This window comes from Chlorocebus sabaeus, chromosome 4 (genome assembly GCF_047675955.1).
Source record: "Chlorocebus sabaeus isolate Y175 chromosome 4, mChlSab1.0.hap1, whole genome shotgun sequence".
Lineage (NCBI taxonomy): Eukaryota > Metazoa > Chordata > Mammalia > Primates > Cercopithecidae > Chlorocebus > Chlorocebus sabaeus.
Window position 1 is genome coordinate 58,581,663 of NC_132907.1, and position 16,643 is coordinate 58,598,305.

Sequence of the window (16,643 nt, forward strand, 5' to 3'; positions counted from 1 at the left end):
ACTTACCATGTCGCACAACCAGAGAACACCCCAGGTCCACTGGCGCCAGACAAGGGTGTTCACTGCAATGGATACTGTCTTTAGTTACAATTAGAATATTTTGTCTATCATGGATTGCTTTTGCATTAATTTTGAGTTTTAAAATATTGTATTAAAATATTATTTATCTCGATGATGGAGTTTTCTTGGCACCCCGTTAATTTGCACTTGAGGCCATACCCAAATGTTGGGGGAAACTTAAGAAAAATCCCTCAGCCCATGTGCCTTGAGTCTTGATTCCCATCTCCTCACTCGTCCTCTCTCATGTTTGTCTCCCTCCTGAACTATAGCCCTAGCTTGAACCCCAGTCACTCCCCAAATCCCTCTCCTGCTTCCCCATCAGCCCCTCTCATCAGTGTCCTTTTGTCTTTGGACCAGATTCTGGTACTACTCAGTGTGCTGCCTGGTTTCTTTTATTTATTATTTCTTTTTTTTTTTTTTTAATTTTATTTTAGAGACAGGGTCTCACTCTGTCACCCAGGCTGGAGTGCAGTGGCGTGATCCACTCACTGCAGCCTTGAACTCCCAGGCTTAAGTGATCCTCCTGCCTTAGCCTCTCACGTAGCTGAGACTACAGGAACATGCCACCACACCCGGCTAATTTTTAAATTTTTTGTAGAGATGTCTGTCTTGCTGTGTTGCTCAGGTTGGTCTCAAACTCCTAGCCTCAAGAGATCCTCCCACCTCACCCTCCCAAAGCATTGGGATTACAGGCGTGAGCCACCATGCCTGGCCTGGTCTCTGACTTTAATCAGTGGGTGGCATCCTTGTGCACAGCCCTCTGGCTCCCAGCTGGACCTCCTTGAACTTGGGACTGTCCGAATCATGTGTAGGAATTGCATCTAAAAAGGAAAATGAACTGGACATCCTGTCCTTTCCCTTTTGGAAGTTCATTCTAAGCACCCCCTTCAGTTTTGCGCTGTGTTACCAGGAGTGGTGATGGCCAGTCACAAGAATGAGGATGAGCAGTTGGTCTGTGACTGAGCGGGGCACAGGCCTAGCGAATTTCTGACGCTTCTCTACAAGAAATCATTTGAGAGTGAATGTAAGATTGGTTAGATTTTGGCTGTGTATCTTCAGCAGCTTAGGCAGCAGATGAAATTCCTCCTGGAAGAAGTACTCATTCTTTATCCTGCCACTAGCTTACAGTGAGTTTTGACTTTTGCTAGCTTGAAATTTTCAGCCCTTAATAATCTGAACTAGAAAATAAAGGAATGGTAATACTAGAAGAATGCCTTCAGATGTCATTAGACAATTAGCTAACTGATTTGTCTGGCAGGAACACAATGCATATCAGGTTAGGAAATAAGTCAACAGTTTGCAAAGAAAGATTCAGACAAAATGGAGCCAGAACCAGGTAAAGCCCCTTCCTGGCAGAGTAGACAGATACTGGGGCTCATAGGAAGAGCCATACCCTGTCTGACATCATCTGCCTCAGGGAGTCCTCCCGTCCCCTCAAGGGCACCACTGAATTCTCCACAATTTCTGTAAACTCAATTTTCCTTTTCTTTGATTTCAGTTCCCACTACAACAGAAGCTCCTTTAGGGTAAGGACATTCTCAGACTGTGTTCAGTGCTGTATTCTTAGCGACTAGGATCATATCACCCTCCTGATTATAACTTTGCATGATCGTTCCGTTTCCTTCAGAAATAACACTGAAGTCCTTATGAGGCCTGCAGGCCTGAAAGATCTACCCCCTGCTTACTAATTCAACTTCCAGTCAAGTCACCTTTCCATCAGAAAATGATACCCCCAAATGAAGGCCTCTAAAGCAGCCCCCAGAGTAAAAGATTTTCTCTGACATTTTCCTTCCCTCCTGTCTCTGGCCCCTCATTCTCCTGCAAGACCAGCCATAGAAACTAGAATCTGTCTTCCCCAAGGCATGTCGTAGAAACCAGAATCCCTTTTCCCCAAAGCCAGCCATAAAACCTAAAAATATTACTCTAACATCCCCCGAGCCTTTCTGTGTAAAAACTGGCCATAAAAAAAAAAAAAATTGTCTAGGCCAGGCGTGGTGGCTCACGCCTGTAATCCCAGCACTTTGGAAGGCCGAGGCAGATCATTTGAGCCCAGGAGTTTGAGATCAGCCTGGCCAACATGGTGAAGCCCTGTCTCTACTTAAAATAAAAAAATTAGCTGGGTGTGGTGGTGCGGGTTTGTGGTCCCTGTTACAAGGGAGGCTGAGGTGGAAGGATCACTTGAGCCCTGGAGGTTGAGGCTGCTGTGAGCTGAGGTCACACCACTGCACTCCAGTCTGTGCTCACTGTAAGCTAGTGGCAGGATAAAGAATGAATACTTCTTCCAGGAGGAATTTCATTTGCTTCTTAAGCTGCTAAGGAGACACAGTCAAAATCTAACCAATCTTAAGTTTAATTTTGAAAAAATTTTAAAAAGTTATATGACTTATCTTGTTTGATTGTAGGTCATAAGACCCTCATTTCAAGAGGGTCCTGCTGCATACCCAGAAGGAAGGAATGCTACACAGAGAAGCTAAGAGGAATCCAAACAGACAGACCTTGCTGGACTTCCCTACTCAGTCCATTAACATTAGATTATACCCTTCCTGTACAGTCATTTTTCTCCACGGCTGTCCATACGTCATTGAAACTAAGCCTAAAAATGGGCAGTTTCCCCTGTATCTTTGAGTCTTTATTCTGAAGGCTCCTGTGTATAACTATAATCAAATAAATTTGTATGCCTTTTCTCTTATTAATCTGTCTTTTGTCAGTTGATTTTCAGTGAACCTACAGAGGATAAAAAGAGATTTTCCCTTGGCCTCCACAGTTCCAATATATCCATTTCCCTCTCAAAGACCCTGACACAGAATAGGTACTTACAAATTACTTGTTGAACGGATATGTGAATGAATGAATGAATGAACTTTTGTAGCATGTATGACCCTGTCCTAGACTAAAATATGAAGATGGGTCTCCCCATGCTCTCCCTGGTAGGTGTTCTCTCCTTGCTTATGCCAGTGGCCAAACACTGCCCATTAGCTGCCTAGGCCTCCTTAAATGCTCCAGCCTTGGGTTTGACAGTCTAGATAGTGCCCCCATAAAACGCTAAAAGCTGAAATGTGAAGTGCTGCACATAATATTTAGCTTTTAACAGATGTACACCATTCTAAATACTATGGGAACATAGGGCATCATAGACAGTTTATAGGGAAATGATTTATGTGTGGACCTGAGTGGTCATTCACCCCACAGGGCAGCCATCTGGCCTGTCATCTGTGCAGGGGGCAGATCCTGGCATACCTATTGTAATCCATTTAAACCGGGTTCATCTGGAGTTTTCATGTTCTCTCGATCATTCTGACGATATATTGGCTGTCTTGCACTATTTTCCCTTCTAACATACAATAGAAGTAACTGAAAGTGCATATGTCACAATGTCAATAGTGCTTACATTTAGGTGTTGAGATAGGAGTGTTTTTAGCATTTCCCTCTTACATGTGTCTATTTTTAAATTTATCTTTATTGACATAATACTTTTATAATTTTAGAATACTTCAAGTATTACTTCACGTGTTGTCTTTTGTGTTTATATATATTTCAGTTGTGTAAAGCTGAGCTGTCCAGTGGTGTCCACTAATGGCCTGTGAGTACTTAAATTTAAATGAATCAAAATGAAATTCACTATAAGGAACTTAAACAAATTAACAAGTGAAAAACAAATAACCCCATTATAAAGTGGCCTAAGGACATTAACAGACAATATTCAAAAGAAGACATACATGCTGCCAACAAGCAAATGAAAAAATGTTCAACATCTCTAATCATTAGAGAAATGCTATTCAAAACCACAGTGAGATACCATCTCATCCTAGTCAGAATGGCCGTTATTAAAAAGTCAAAAAATAACAGATGCTGGCAAAGTTGTGGAGAAAAGGGAACACCTATGCACTGCCAGTGGGAATTTAAATTAGTTCAGCCACTGTGGAAAGCAGTTTGGCAATTTCTCAAAGAACTTAAAACAGAGGCCGGGTGCGGTGGCTCACGCCTGTAATCCCAGCACTTTGGGAGGCCGAGGCAGGCAGATCACGAGGTCAGGAGATTGAGACCATCCTGGCCAACATGGTGAAACACGGTCTCTACTAAAAATATAAAAGTTAGCTGGGCGTGGTGGCACACACCTGTAGTCCCAGCTACTCGGGAGGCTGAAGCAGGAGAATTGCTTGAACCCAGGAGACAGAGGTTGCACTGAGCTGAGATTGTGCCACTGCACTCCAGCCTGGTGATAGAGTGAGATTCTTTCTGAAACAAATAAACAAACAAACAAAAAAACAAAACAGAACTACCATTTGACCCAGCAATCCCATTATTGGGTATATACCCTAAGGAATATAAATTGTGCTACCATAAAGACACATGCATGTGTATGTTCATCGCAGCCCTATTCATGACAGCAAAGAAATGGAATCAACTTTAATACTCTTAACAGTAAACTGGATAAAGAAAATGTTGTACATATACGCCACAGAATACTATGCAGCCATAAAAAAGAATGAGATTATATCCTTTGCAGGAACATGGATAGAACTGGAGATCATTTTCCTAAGTGAACTAACACAGGAAGAGAAAACCACACACCACATGTTTTCACCTTTTAGTGGGAATTAAACATTGAGCACATATGCACACGAGGAAGGGAACAAGAGACACCCGGGGCTACTTGAGGATGGAGAGTGGGAGGAGGATGAGGATAAAAAAACTACCTGTCAGGTCCCATGCTCATTATCTGGGTGACAAAATCATCTGTACACCAAACCCCCATGACACACAATTTGCCTATATAACCAATCTGCACATGTATCCCTGAAACTAAAGTAAAAATAAGCAAAAGATGAAAGCCAATTCAAATGCAGTTCCTCAGTCACAGTAGCCATGTTTCAAGTGCTCACTAGCATGTATAGCTAGTGGCTAGTATTTTGGACAGTGCGGAATAGAATATTTCTATTAATATAGAAAATTCCACTGGAAAATTCTGGTGTAGAGTGTGTAGGTTTTAGCCATTTGAACATAAAGATGGAGATTTGCAGGTGGTGAAGAGTTATATGTTGCAAACAAAGATTTGCAAAGAGCAACTGTCTGGGTTCTTTGTGATCCAAATGCAGTAGTATTGATTACTCACTGAAGGGAGACCTTGTTATGCTCACCAGTGTCCTTGGAAGGGTGCTTGATGAGGGAAATGTGTCCCTGAAATTTTATGGCTGTAGACGCTGAAAACTGAGTTTAGCCTCCTGAGAGTTTTTACAAGGCAATCTGAAAAGCCTGGACAAAATGCCCACCATGATGTGTCACTCCTAGGACCCAACTTGCTACAGGAAATTCCCATAGGCTTACCTGAAATCAGATTCCCTATTTCCTATTCCCATCAAAAGGCTTTTAGGGTCTATTCTTGGATGACTCCCTTTTACTACAGGATAACCTAATGCTAAAGCAAATTTATTGGGCAACCAGCCCAGGAGGTCATGCTCAGCAACTTGTCCAGGTTCTTCTTTGAAAGACTTAAGGACTAAGTGACCTTTGACACAACAGGGCAAAATGTAAACAGCTCTACTTGCTCTGTAGTTATCAAAATCTGTCTGGTTTCAAGATGAATCCTCAAACCCACATTCCTGGTGGCCTAAGGAATGCATCACATCTGCCTCAGCCATCTTGAGCAACGGGGACCTAAGTTACTAGCTGAGAAGTATAAGGATATAGCCATTCATGGTTTTTTTTTTTTTTTTTTTCCAACAGATGTTTAGTGAGCCCCTATGTATCATGTGCTAGGTACTAGCAATAGGGCAGTGAGTAAGACAGACCTGGAGACTGCCTTACAGAGTACCACCTCAAATCGTCACAACAGCAACTTTATCAAGGTTAAGAACAGTCTTAACCAGAAGTGAGTAGACACCGAAGGGTCTTTTATAGGCAAGTGTCAGGAGTGTCTCCAAAGTGCAGTAAAGATAAAACCCTAGCTACATGTCTAAAGCAGGCAGTTACAGAACATATGGCTGTGCTTTACATCAATTTGAGCTTCTCAAGAGGGCCCGTAAGCATCATTTAGGCCTGTGCAAGAGAAGAGAGAAAAAATGTTTCTGTAACAGGGGTCCTGCAGGGGACATTAATTACTGTGTGAAATGGCGCTGTGCAGTGGACTGCCAAGGCCTACAGTGTAGCTCACTGCCCTTTCTCCAGAGCCCTAGGTTAACATGGCACAGGGAAGATCTACCAAAATGTCCATGATGAAAGGTCGGGTTTCTTCAAATAAATAAGATTACGGAAACGGCGTGGAGAATGTGTGGTAATATGAAGACAGAAGGACAGAGCTAAATAAAAGGATGTCTTCTTAAAACATCTTCTTGCATATAAAAAACAAGAAATCAAAGATTGGATGCCAATTCTAAGAGACAGACACTCAGAGGATATCCTGCAAATTATATCTAATTGGCTAGAAAGGATAGACTAGTAAATTTTACCGTAAATCTCTCTTCTTTGGTGGTGCAAGCTTCCAAATGATGCACTGTATTGATTGATGCTGCAATGGCACCTGATTGAGGCACAGAGACAGGGGAAGGAGTAAAGGCCCCCATGCTCCTGAAATAAACTTATCTGAGGAAAGGAAGTATATTGACTGATGTTCAGAAATCAGCATCAGGCATGATGGGAGAGCTACAGCACATGTGAATTTTGCTAGAAGCTCTTTCATACCAATTCACACTGGCTCAGTGGCTGTGCTTTGGAAAACATTTGTTAAGGACAAGAATATGTAATGTTGAAACTCAAATGTAGGGAACCTTGTGGCCTGGAAAAGAGATTTAGGAATCATCAGTAGTTGTTAATCGTTAACACAAGGAGCATGCATGAAATCAGTGAGAAAGGGTGACACACGATAAGTAGATCCAAACATGAGTACTTGAGTATTCCCCACATTTAAGGGCAGGACAGAATGAACGGTCAAAGAGAACCAGCAGAGTGTACTATCAGAGAAACTAAGGAAGTAAAGAATTTAGAGAAGAGACACTTGGTTAAACACAGCTGAGGAGCACAGCCAGCTAAGGACCATAAACTGCTCCTTGGTTTGGCAATGTTTGCCAGAGAAGTTGGAATGGAATGGTGTAAGCAGAACTCAGATTGCAAGAGACTGAAGAAACAGAGAGGTGAGGAAACGTGAACAGGACCAGCAATTGTTTTGTAGATCACTGAAATGAAGACCTATGTGGATGTTGTTAATAAGCGATTTACCTGAAGAACCTGGCTTGCTAAATTGTAGAGGTTTATCTTCAGAACTGACCTACCTGAGCAGCAAGGGCAGGAAATAATTACATCTGACCCTTTGATCTGAGGAAGTGTTCAAATAACAAAGCATTCTGACCTTGATCTTCTTTGATTATTAAAAGCATTGTTTAGCCCTTAGAGAATTAATTTTTCTTGAAAATGTCTCCATACCACTTCTTATCCCTTACTATAGCGTAAAAATTCCCCACAAGAACTAGCTCTGCATAGGTCAAGGAAAATGAGTTGGTATATTTTCTTTTGAAAAGTGAACTTTGGGGTTTGTCAGAAGTTGAGCCTTGCAAAGTACTTCCTATAGAAACAGGAAAAGGTTATCTTGATCTACTACATACAGACACTAGGCCCTATGTAAGCTTTGGGTAAATAAAGACGACCAACAAGCTTCAGATCTGCAACATGATTGGAAGCCTGTGCATAAACAAACACCCTGGAGATATTGGAAAGCAGATCTTGCCTCCTACTAAATAGTCACAACCTCAAAGTTGTTCATGTAGACCAGTTGTATAAATGCCAAGAAAAATATTCCAATGATTATTTGTTCTATTTCACAAAGCCAAGAGTCCTCAGCTATCACAACACCCTAGTGTTTTCAACTTTTTCTTAGCATTAAATTCATTTGGTGACCTCAATTGTTTAGAGGTTGTGAGTATGGATATCAGACAAAAAAGCTGGACTGCTGTGGTTGAAGCTGGGTGAGGAAGGGTTAAATTTACCTCCCTGAAATGCAAGATGCAATTTCAAAGCCTTAGCTCCAGAAAAGTGGTTCACAGCCCTGGGTTCACACGAGAATCACCTAGAAACAAATCCTAATGCACTTAGGGATTCTGATTTAATTAGTCTAGGTGAAAGAGCTCTGGGATAATATGTTTTAAAAGCATCCCAGATGATTCCATTGGCATCAAGGGTTAAGAACTGCTGCCTGAGAGAAAGACTGTTTATGAAAAGCTTCATTTTACTAAGAAGGGTCTACTTATAGTAAAATTGCTGTCAAACCAGCAGTTGGGGGTTCACTGCTGTTGATTAATCAAATAGTTAATTAGATTTGGCAAGTTTACCATGAATCAAAACCAATTTCACATGGAATTATAATACAATAGTATACATATATTACAAAATTCAGACTGAATATTTCATTCAGCCGACATTCATCCAGAAATTATTTCTTGAGTGGCACACTCTATGTAAGGTGCTAAGAGAGAAACACAAATGATTCTTATTCTAATCTTTTCTGCTAAAGAACTATTAAGTATTCTGTGGGAGGTAGACGTTTCTAACATGAAACAAAATCTAAAAACCAAGAAACAGTGAAGGATCTTACATATCCTTGAAGTCATTGTCAGGTCATTGGTGGATTAAAAATGACCACAAATTCTAGCCACCGTTCCTATCAAAAAGTAGCATCTGTTTTCCTCTCCCCTCATATCCAGGTTGGCCCTGTGACCTTTGACCAATAAATACAGCAGAAGTGATTTTGTGCTAGTTATAGGCCCAGACTTTAAGAAATTTGGCAACTTCTACCTTTGTTCTGCTATAGCCTTCAGCTACAATGTAAAGTTACTTTGCTGGAGAGAACACAGGGAAAGTTAGAAGCCTGGTTAATGTTAGGATGTTAGCCATCCTGAACAAAATGCTAGATATGTGAATGGAACCATCTTGAAATGTAGCCTTGAAGGAGCCCATGTTAGCTATGTGGAATAGACATGTAAGAACTAAGGCATTTTGGCCAGCAGTCTTAGATTAACTGTTAGATCAATACAGTCTCATAATTGAACAAGTGAGACCAGTGGAAGATCACTCTTTCAACTCACTAAATCCTGAGAAACAATATATAGCTTTTTAAAAATGACATTATGCTTTAGGGTCTTTTGTTACACAGCAAATATAACTGATGCAGAAGTTGGTAACTAGAAGTGCAATGCTGCTGTAACAAAAATCTAAAGCAGGCTGGGTGCAGTGTCTCATGCCTGTAATCCCAGCACTTTGGGGGGCCAAGGTGGGTGGATCATTTGAGGTTAGGAGTTTGAGACCAGCCTGGCCAACATGGTGAAACCCCATCTCTAATAAAAATACAAAAATTAGCCAGGCGTGGTGGTGAGTGCCTGTGGTCCCTGCTACTCTACTTGGAGGCTGAGGCAGGTTAATCGCTTGAACTTGGAAGGCAGAGGTTGCAGTGAGCCGAGATCATGCCACTGCCCTCCAGCCTGGGTGACCGAGTAAGGCACCATCTCAAAAACAAACAAACAAACAAAAAAACTAAAACATGTGGCACCAGCTTCAGATCATGTAGAGCAGGTGGAAGTTGGAAGGGTGGCAAGGAGACTACTAGTGGAGGTTGGAAAAGCAGTGAAGTATTTGCTATCAGAAGCTGGAGAAAGCAAAACTTAGGCAGTGCTGGAATTGTTTGGAAACATTGTTGCCTGTGGTTACCTGGAAGACAGAAAACACATCAATGAATTTATGGATCTGGCTAAGAAAATTTTGAAGCAAAATGTCAAAAGTGAAAGTCAGCTTATTTTAGCCACCTATAATGAAGCATGGGAAAACAGAAATGAGCCAAAGAAGAAATTATTCCTTTTTAAAACAGAATTGAGAGAAAATGTTTCCATATCTGGACGTACTAGTTTGGAAAAGAAAACTGATATTTATTGCATCTCCATGAGAAAAAAAGTTCTCAAAATAAGGAGTCGTCTCAAGGTAAAGATTAAATCCATAGTGCTGACACTCAGATATTCTCAGAGTAAAGACTGAATCAAGGTTACATGACCTTGATTTGTGGTTGTGCAACCCTTTCATAATACTTCAAAAAAATGTAAGATTCTTCAGAGCATTTCCCCACAGCACCTGACTTGCAGTCCAAAGGGGGAAAAATGCCTATTCTGATGATGTTTATAGGTGTTTTTTTTTTTTTTTTCTTTTGTGAGACAGAGTCTTGGACTGTTGCCCAGGCTGGGGTGCAGTCAGTGGTGCTATCTCAGCTCACTGTAACCTCTGTCTCCTGGGTTCAAGTGATTCTCCTCCTCAGCCTCCCGAGTAGCTGGGACTACAGGCACGAGCCACTATACCAAGCTATTTTTTGTATTTTTAGTAGAAACAGGGTTTCACCATGTTGGCTAGGCTGGTCTTGAACTCCTGACCTCAAGTGATCCGCCTGCCTTGGCCTCCCAAAGTGCTGGGATTACAGGCATTGAGCCACTGCACCTGGCCAGGTGTGATGTTTATTTAATAAAGTGAATTTGCAATTTGATGAATAGAAAATATATAACATTTTAAAGAGAATTTTTATTGGTAAAAGTCTCACCAGTTTTGACTAAAAGAGACAGGAAAGTACAAAATAAAATGAGGCTTCCAGGCTCTAAACTTTACAAAAGCAGAAACCAGGCAGAGAAAGTTACTCAGCTGTGAACATGGGCCTTACTTTAGGGAAAAGAAAGGGGTTCTCCAGGGATAGAGCCAAAATCCAGAGGGTGGAACCAAGAGCCACCAAGAACAGCAGATTGAGAAAAATAAGCCAAAGAGCCAAATGAGAAAGGAGAGAGCAGACAAGCACCCTAATCAAGGAATAGTCTCTGTGCTGTAGTAGGAGATCTAACAACCTCTCCCCAGATGAATTTCAAAATTACTGTGGGCCACAGGCTGCTATGTGCTTCCCTTTCCTCCCTTTTTGAATGGGAGTATCCCTTACTCTGTCCTCTTTGTAGGCTGAGTATCAGGGAAGAAAAAGAACTTGTGTGTTTAATTCAGAGATCTTTAGATAGAGAAGAGCCACAGTGATTGGCTGTACCCAGGGAACAGCACCTTAGGAACCCCTTTTATATCTGAGCCTGATTTGAATGAAAATATTCTGGATCTCAAGTATGAGCCTGATGCCATAGTGGAATAAGACTTTTCAGGATGTTAGGATGGAATAGTGTATTTTGCAGATTAGAGGAATATAAATGATTTAGATTTAGAACTATAGAGATAGCCACAAATTCTATACTTTCCTTCCACTGATGGAAGCTCCACTGAGATGGAGCTTATTTTCCCTCCTCCTTCAATCTGGGATGGTATTGTGAATTTCTTTGTCCAACGGAATGTAGCAGAAGCAATACCAGTTTAGGCTAGACAAAAAATTAGCAACCTTTGCTTTAATGGAGTTTTGAGCCACCATGTAAAGAGGTTCAGGTACCTTGCTTGAGAGGACACATGGCTGATTTCCAGCTAGTCTAGTTTCCCAGCCAAAATGCCAGACATGTGATGAAGCCATCTTGGAATGCTGTTTGGAAATCATCATGTTGTGCGGAAGCCCAAGCTAGCCATAAGGAGAGGCCATGCAGAGAATGAAGGTACCACAGCTGACAAGCGCAGCCTGGTTGCCAACTGATTGCAGTTACAGAACTGACCCCCACAAGACTAGAACTATTTATTCAACTCACAAAATCATGAGAAATAATAGATTATTATTGTTTTAAGCCACTAAGTTTTGGGGAGGTTTGTTGTACAGAAATGGGTAATTTCAACAGTTATGAGCCACAACTGGAGCACTCTAGATACACAGAGGAATCTTAAAATAGAGAGTCCTAGTTGAGAGATCAGTTAAACTAGTGGGTTTTTTTTTTTTTTGTATTAGCAAATTTTTTTTTCTGTGTCTCAGGATGACATTAATAAAAGCAATATTAAGATGCTTTCAAATAAGTAAACCAAGGAGTAATGCAGCCTAGAGAGAGGACTTTGCTTCCACTTATTATGTAATTATGTCTAGATAGGCAAAGTGCTGGAAAAACTCACTCAATAGATATTTATCAAGAATCTCTACTATGAGTGTCAGTATAACTTAAAAAGGGCTGGGCGTGGTGGCTCACGCCTGTACTCCCAGCACTTTGGGAGGCAGAGGTGGGCAGATCACGAGGTCAGGAGATCAAGACCATCCTGGCTAACGCAGTGAAATCCCGTCTCTACTAAAAATACCCAAAAAAATTAGCTGGGCATGGTGGCGGGCGACTGTAGTCCCAGCTGCTGGGGAGGCTGAGGCAGGAGAATGGCATGAACTCGGGAGGTGGAGCTGGCAGTGAGCCAAGATCGTGTCACTGCACTCCAGCCTGGGCAACACAGTGAGACTCCATTTCCAAAAAAAAAAAAAAAAAAAAGAAAGCAAAAAACCTAAAGAGAAAAACATATCACCAATTTCTAAGGAAAGGTGAAATTTTGAACACTCAAATAATAATTTTTAAAAAATAGCCAATTTTAAAGTTTACCTAGTTTGGAACATCAGAGAAGTGTTCCCCTCTTCTATTTTCTGGAAGAGATTGTGTAGGATTGATGTTCATTTTTTATTAAACATTTGGTAGAATTCTCTTGTAAAACCATCTGATTCTGGAGTTTCATTTTCTGGGGGTTTTGAAATTGTGAATTCAATTTCCTTAATAGGAGTTATGGGACTATTCAAATTATATCTTTCATGTTGAGTGAAGTGTGGTGATTTGTAATTTTCAAAGAATTTGTCTACTTCATCTAAGTTGCCAAATTTCTGTGTAGACTTCTTCACAGTATTCCCTTACTATTATTGTGATGTTTGTAGGGTCTGTAGTAATATTCCTTATTTTCTTTCTGATGTAGGTAATTGTGTCTTTTCTTTTTCTTTGTCAGTCTTGCTAGATCAATTTTATTGATCTTTTCCAAACACCAACGTTTTATTCATTGGTTTTCTCTACTGTTTTTCTGCTTTAAATTTCATTGATTTCTGCTCTTTATTTTCGTCTTTCTGTTTGCTTTGGAATGATTTTGTCCTTATTTTTCTAGTTTCTTGAAGCCTTTTATTCTACAAGAAAATACTACTTTAGTTTATCATCTATGTATGTGTTTTACTACATTCAGTGTAGTCATGCACTGCAGAAAAGACGTCAATGGTGTATACGGACCATGTATCCAATGGTGGTCCTATAGGATTATAATGGAGCTAGAAAATTTTTATTGCTTAATGATGACATAACCATCCTAATGTCATAGCATTATGAACTACACGTTTGTGGTGAAGCTTTTGTTAACAAACCTACTGTGCTGTGCTACCAGTGCTATAAAAGTCTAGCACACACAATTATATACATGACATAATGCTTGATAATGATAACATATGACTGTTACTGGTTTGTGTATTTACTTTACTATATTTTATTGTTACTTTAGACTATAGTCTTTTTACTTACAAAAAAAAATTAACTGTAAAACAGCCTCAGATGGGTCTTTCAGGAGGTATTCCAGAAGAAGGCATTGTTACCAGAGGAGATGACAGCTCCACGCGTGTTATTGCCCTGAAGGCCTTCCAGTGGGACAAGATGTGGAGGTGGAAGGCAGTGATATGGATGCTCCTGGCCTTGTGTAGGCCTAGACTAATGTGTATATTTGAGTCTTCATTTTTAATTAAAAAAGTTTAAAAACTGAAAAAAATAAATTTATAAAAATAGAAAAAAGCTTCTAAAATGAGGATATAAAGAAAGCAAATATTTTTGTGTAGCTGTAAAATGTGTTCATGTTTTAAGCTGTGTTATTACAAAAGAGTCAAAAAGTTAAAAAAATTCATAGGGTTAAAAAGTTACATTTAGCTAAGATTAATTCATCATTGAAGAAAAAAATTCTTAAAAAATAAATTCAGTTTAGTCAAAGAAAACAATGTATGTGAAGTCTACAGTAGTGTACAGAATTGTCCTGGGCCTTCACATTCACTCCTCACATACTCACTGACTCACCCAGAGCAACTTCCAGTCCTGCAAACTCCATTCATGGTAAGTGCCTTATACAGTCTAGCATTTTAAACAATCTTCTATACAGTATTTTCACTGTAGCTTTTTGATGTTTAGATGTGTTTAGGTGCACAAATTCTTACTACTGTGTTATAATTGCCTGTAGTATTCAGTATAGTAATATGCTGAACAGGTTTGTAGCTTAAGAGCAAAAGGCCATCCCATTTAGATTTGTTAAGTACACTCCATGATGTTCGCACAATGACAAAATCACCTAATAACACATTTCTCAGAACATAGTCCCATTGTTAAGTGATGTATGACTGCACATATATTAGATATGACAAATATCTAGCTATCTAATATCTATGATTATCTAATAACTATACTTTCACATAGCACATATAACATGCTTCCTCCATATTCTTGTGAAGCCATCTAACTACACCTGAATATAATAGTTAAACTCACAAAATGTGTGTGGATTAAAAAACCAAAAAATCAAACAATCAGACTAGTTGCTATATCCCCAGTGTGCTTAGAGGCGCCAATCATGACTTATGCCAGTAATAGGAGCAAATTATCAATGTTTTTTCCTGCTGCTCTAAAATTTTCCCCTAAGCAGTAACCAAGCAGTGGAAAATCCCCAGCATACGCGTTCATAGAGGAAGTGTACTGGTCACTAGATTTATCTTTCAATGGTGTGTTTCCAATAATAAATGGCTCTCAGAACAACAAAGAACCTGAGTGTGAAAAGGCTTAGGTTAGCCATTCAGCTGCAAAAAGACCAAAGTGTGGTTCAAAAGTGATGATTGGCATATTTTCTTCTTACATTTGTACCGGTGTTCATTTGAAATTGCTTGGTGTATTTTTAAGAGGAATGTAACAACCCACCCAATTGAATTTTAAAATCACACAATTATTCTTACAGATGTACAGACCCCAACAGGAATCTGAGACCAGAGTGATGAAGTGATTTGCCCAACGCTGCCTACCTGGCTGTCAGCAGAGCCTGAGCTCAGACTTCTCCACGTGGTTCCACCGTTTAGTCAACAAATATTTATTGATTGTCTACAACATGACACGGACCATTTAGGTACCAGGATGCAAAATTTTTTTAAAAAACAAAAAAACCTTGGCCCCACAGAACTGGCAGAGGAAGAAACACAATAAACAATTAATGAATTAACAAAGTAAATTACATAGTATAAAAGGTGATGACAAGTGCTACAAAAAAAAAAAAAAAAGTTACAGCAGAGGAAGAGGAATTGGGAGCACTAGCAGAGATGCACTTTTTGTGAACGGTAAATTCTAAATAGGGTAGGCCTCTTTGAAAAGATGTGGAGGTAAAGTTAGCCTGGGGGCAATCGTGTGGGAGAGAACATTCAGCAGAGGATAGAACCAGCCCAGAGGCCTCACAGCAAGTGCAGGCCTACAACAGCTTCTGGGATGAACCTGGCATGCTTGAGGAACAGAAGTCACCTTTCTGCGACATGTCCTCTAAAAATCACAGAACTATAGACTCTTAGAGTTGGGGGAGCCTGAAAAACTGTGCAGTCCAACCTCCCAGCTGAAGCAGGAATGCTCTGCGCAGTAGCACAGATTTGCACTTGCCTGGGTTTGAACGAATCCCTCTAGGCCACGAACTCACTGGCTTGCAAAATAGCTCATCCCATTTTTTTAGCCACCTACCGTGGTTAAAAGTCTCGTCTTAATGTTGAACTGAAATCTGCCTCCTTTGGCTTCACTCTGTGATTCCACCTCTACCCTTTGAAGCAACACAAAATCCCTCTTTTCAACCAATTCATATTATTTCTTTGGTCAAGGACACCTGGGAGGCAGTTTGGCACAGAGGCAAGAATGTGAACTCTGAAGTCAGGCAGGACTGGGTTCAAACCCACTTTCCAGCTGTGTGGGCTTGAGCAAGTTCTTTCATCCCCTCACGCTTTGGGGCCCTCATCCCAGAAGACTGTTGGGGGCGTTAGAGACTATACAAGTGCACATTAAATGGCAGTTGTTCTGTATATTTTTTATCATCAGGGTGACTTATCTTTCACTTAAACACTGTCTCCAGGGCTTAGCATATACCACCCTTTGAGGAAAGCTAATTTAGATTCAGAAAGCCCCTGAACGCTTCCCACTTGTGCTCTCCATATACTGGCTGACCTTAAAGAAAGGAAAATCAAGTGGCCTGCCTGAGGTAGGTCATCTGTGATGGGAAGCACATAAACCAGATGGTATCCAGCTGCGTTTACCAGTTAGTTGGGGCAGAAGTTCTGAAATCAGAAGCCAAAAGTCGATGAAGAAGAAAAAAGCCCTGTGCAGTACAAATGTTTCAGAGTAAATCTGCTGGGTACCAGCACATACTAGGAATTTCCTAGGGGAAGAAAGGCAGGCAACACAACTAGACACCGCACCAATGAATCAGAAACACAGAATTATCTACCCAGATGCACTGAGCAATGCCCTTGCACACTGGAAGGTCACGGAGCCGCCCCTGCTGACCAGCTTCTTCCAGGAACTCAGGTATGAAGTCAGCTGAGCGACTTTAAGAGAAGTCTCCTAGCAGTGACGATGCCATGAAAGATTATGCATCTGTAAACA

The 16,643-nt window shown here is 40.6% G+C and overlaps 1 long non-coding RNA gene across 8 annotated transcripts in view; it reads right to left on the bottom strand.

Moving 5' to 3' along the window:
- LOC103215140 (uncharacterized) overlaps positions 1-16,643 on the bottom strand; it is a 170,259-nt gene that overhangs the window by 41,343 nt on the left and 112,273 nt on the right. Inside the window, exon 10 of one of the 8 annotated variants that reach the window (XR_012092797.1) lies at positions 14,201-16,634. The exons of the other annotated variants lie outside the window; for them this stretch is intronic. This is a non-coding gene — a long non-coding RNA (uncharacterized lncRNA). Of the gene's footprint in view, positions 1-14,200; positions 16,635-16,643 lie in introns of those variants that run through there. 8 annotated transcript variants of the gene reach the window in all.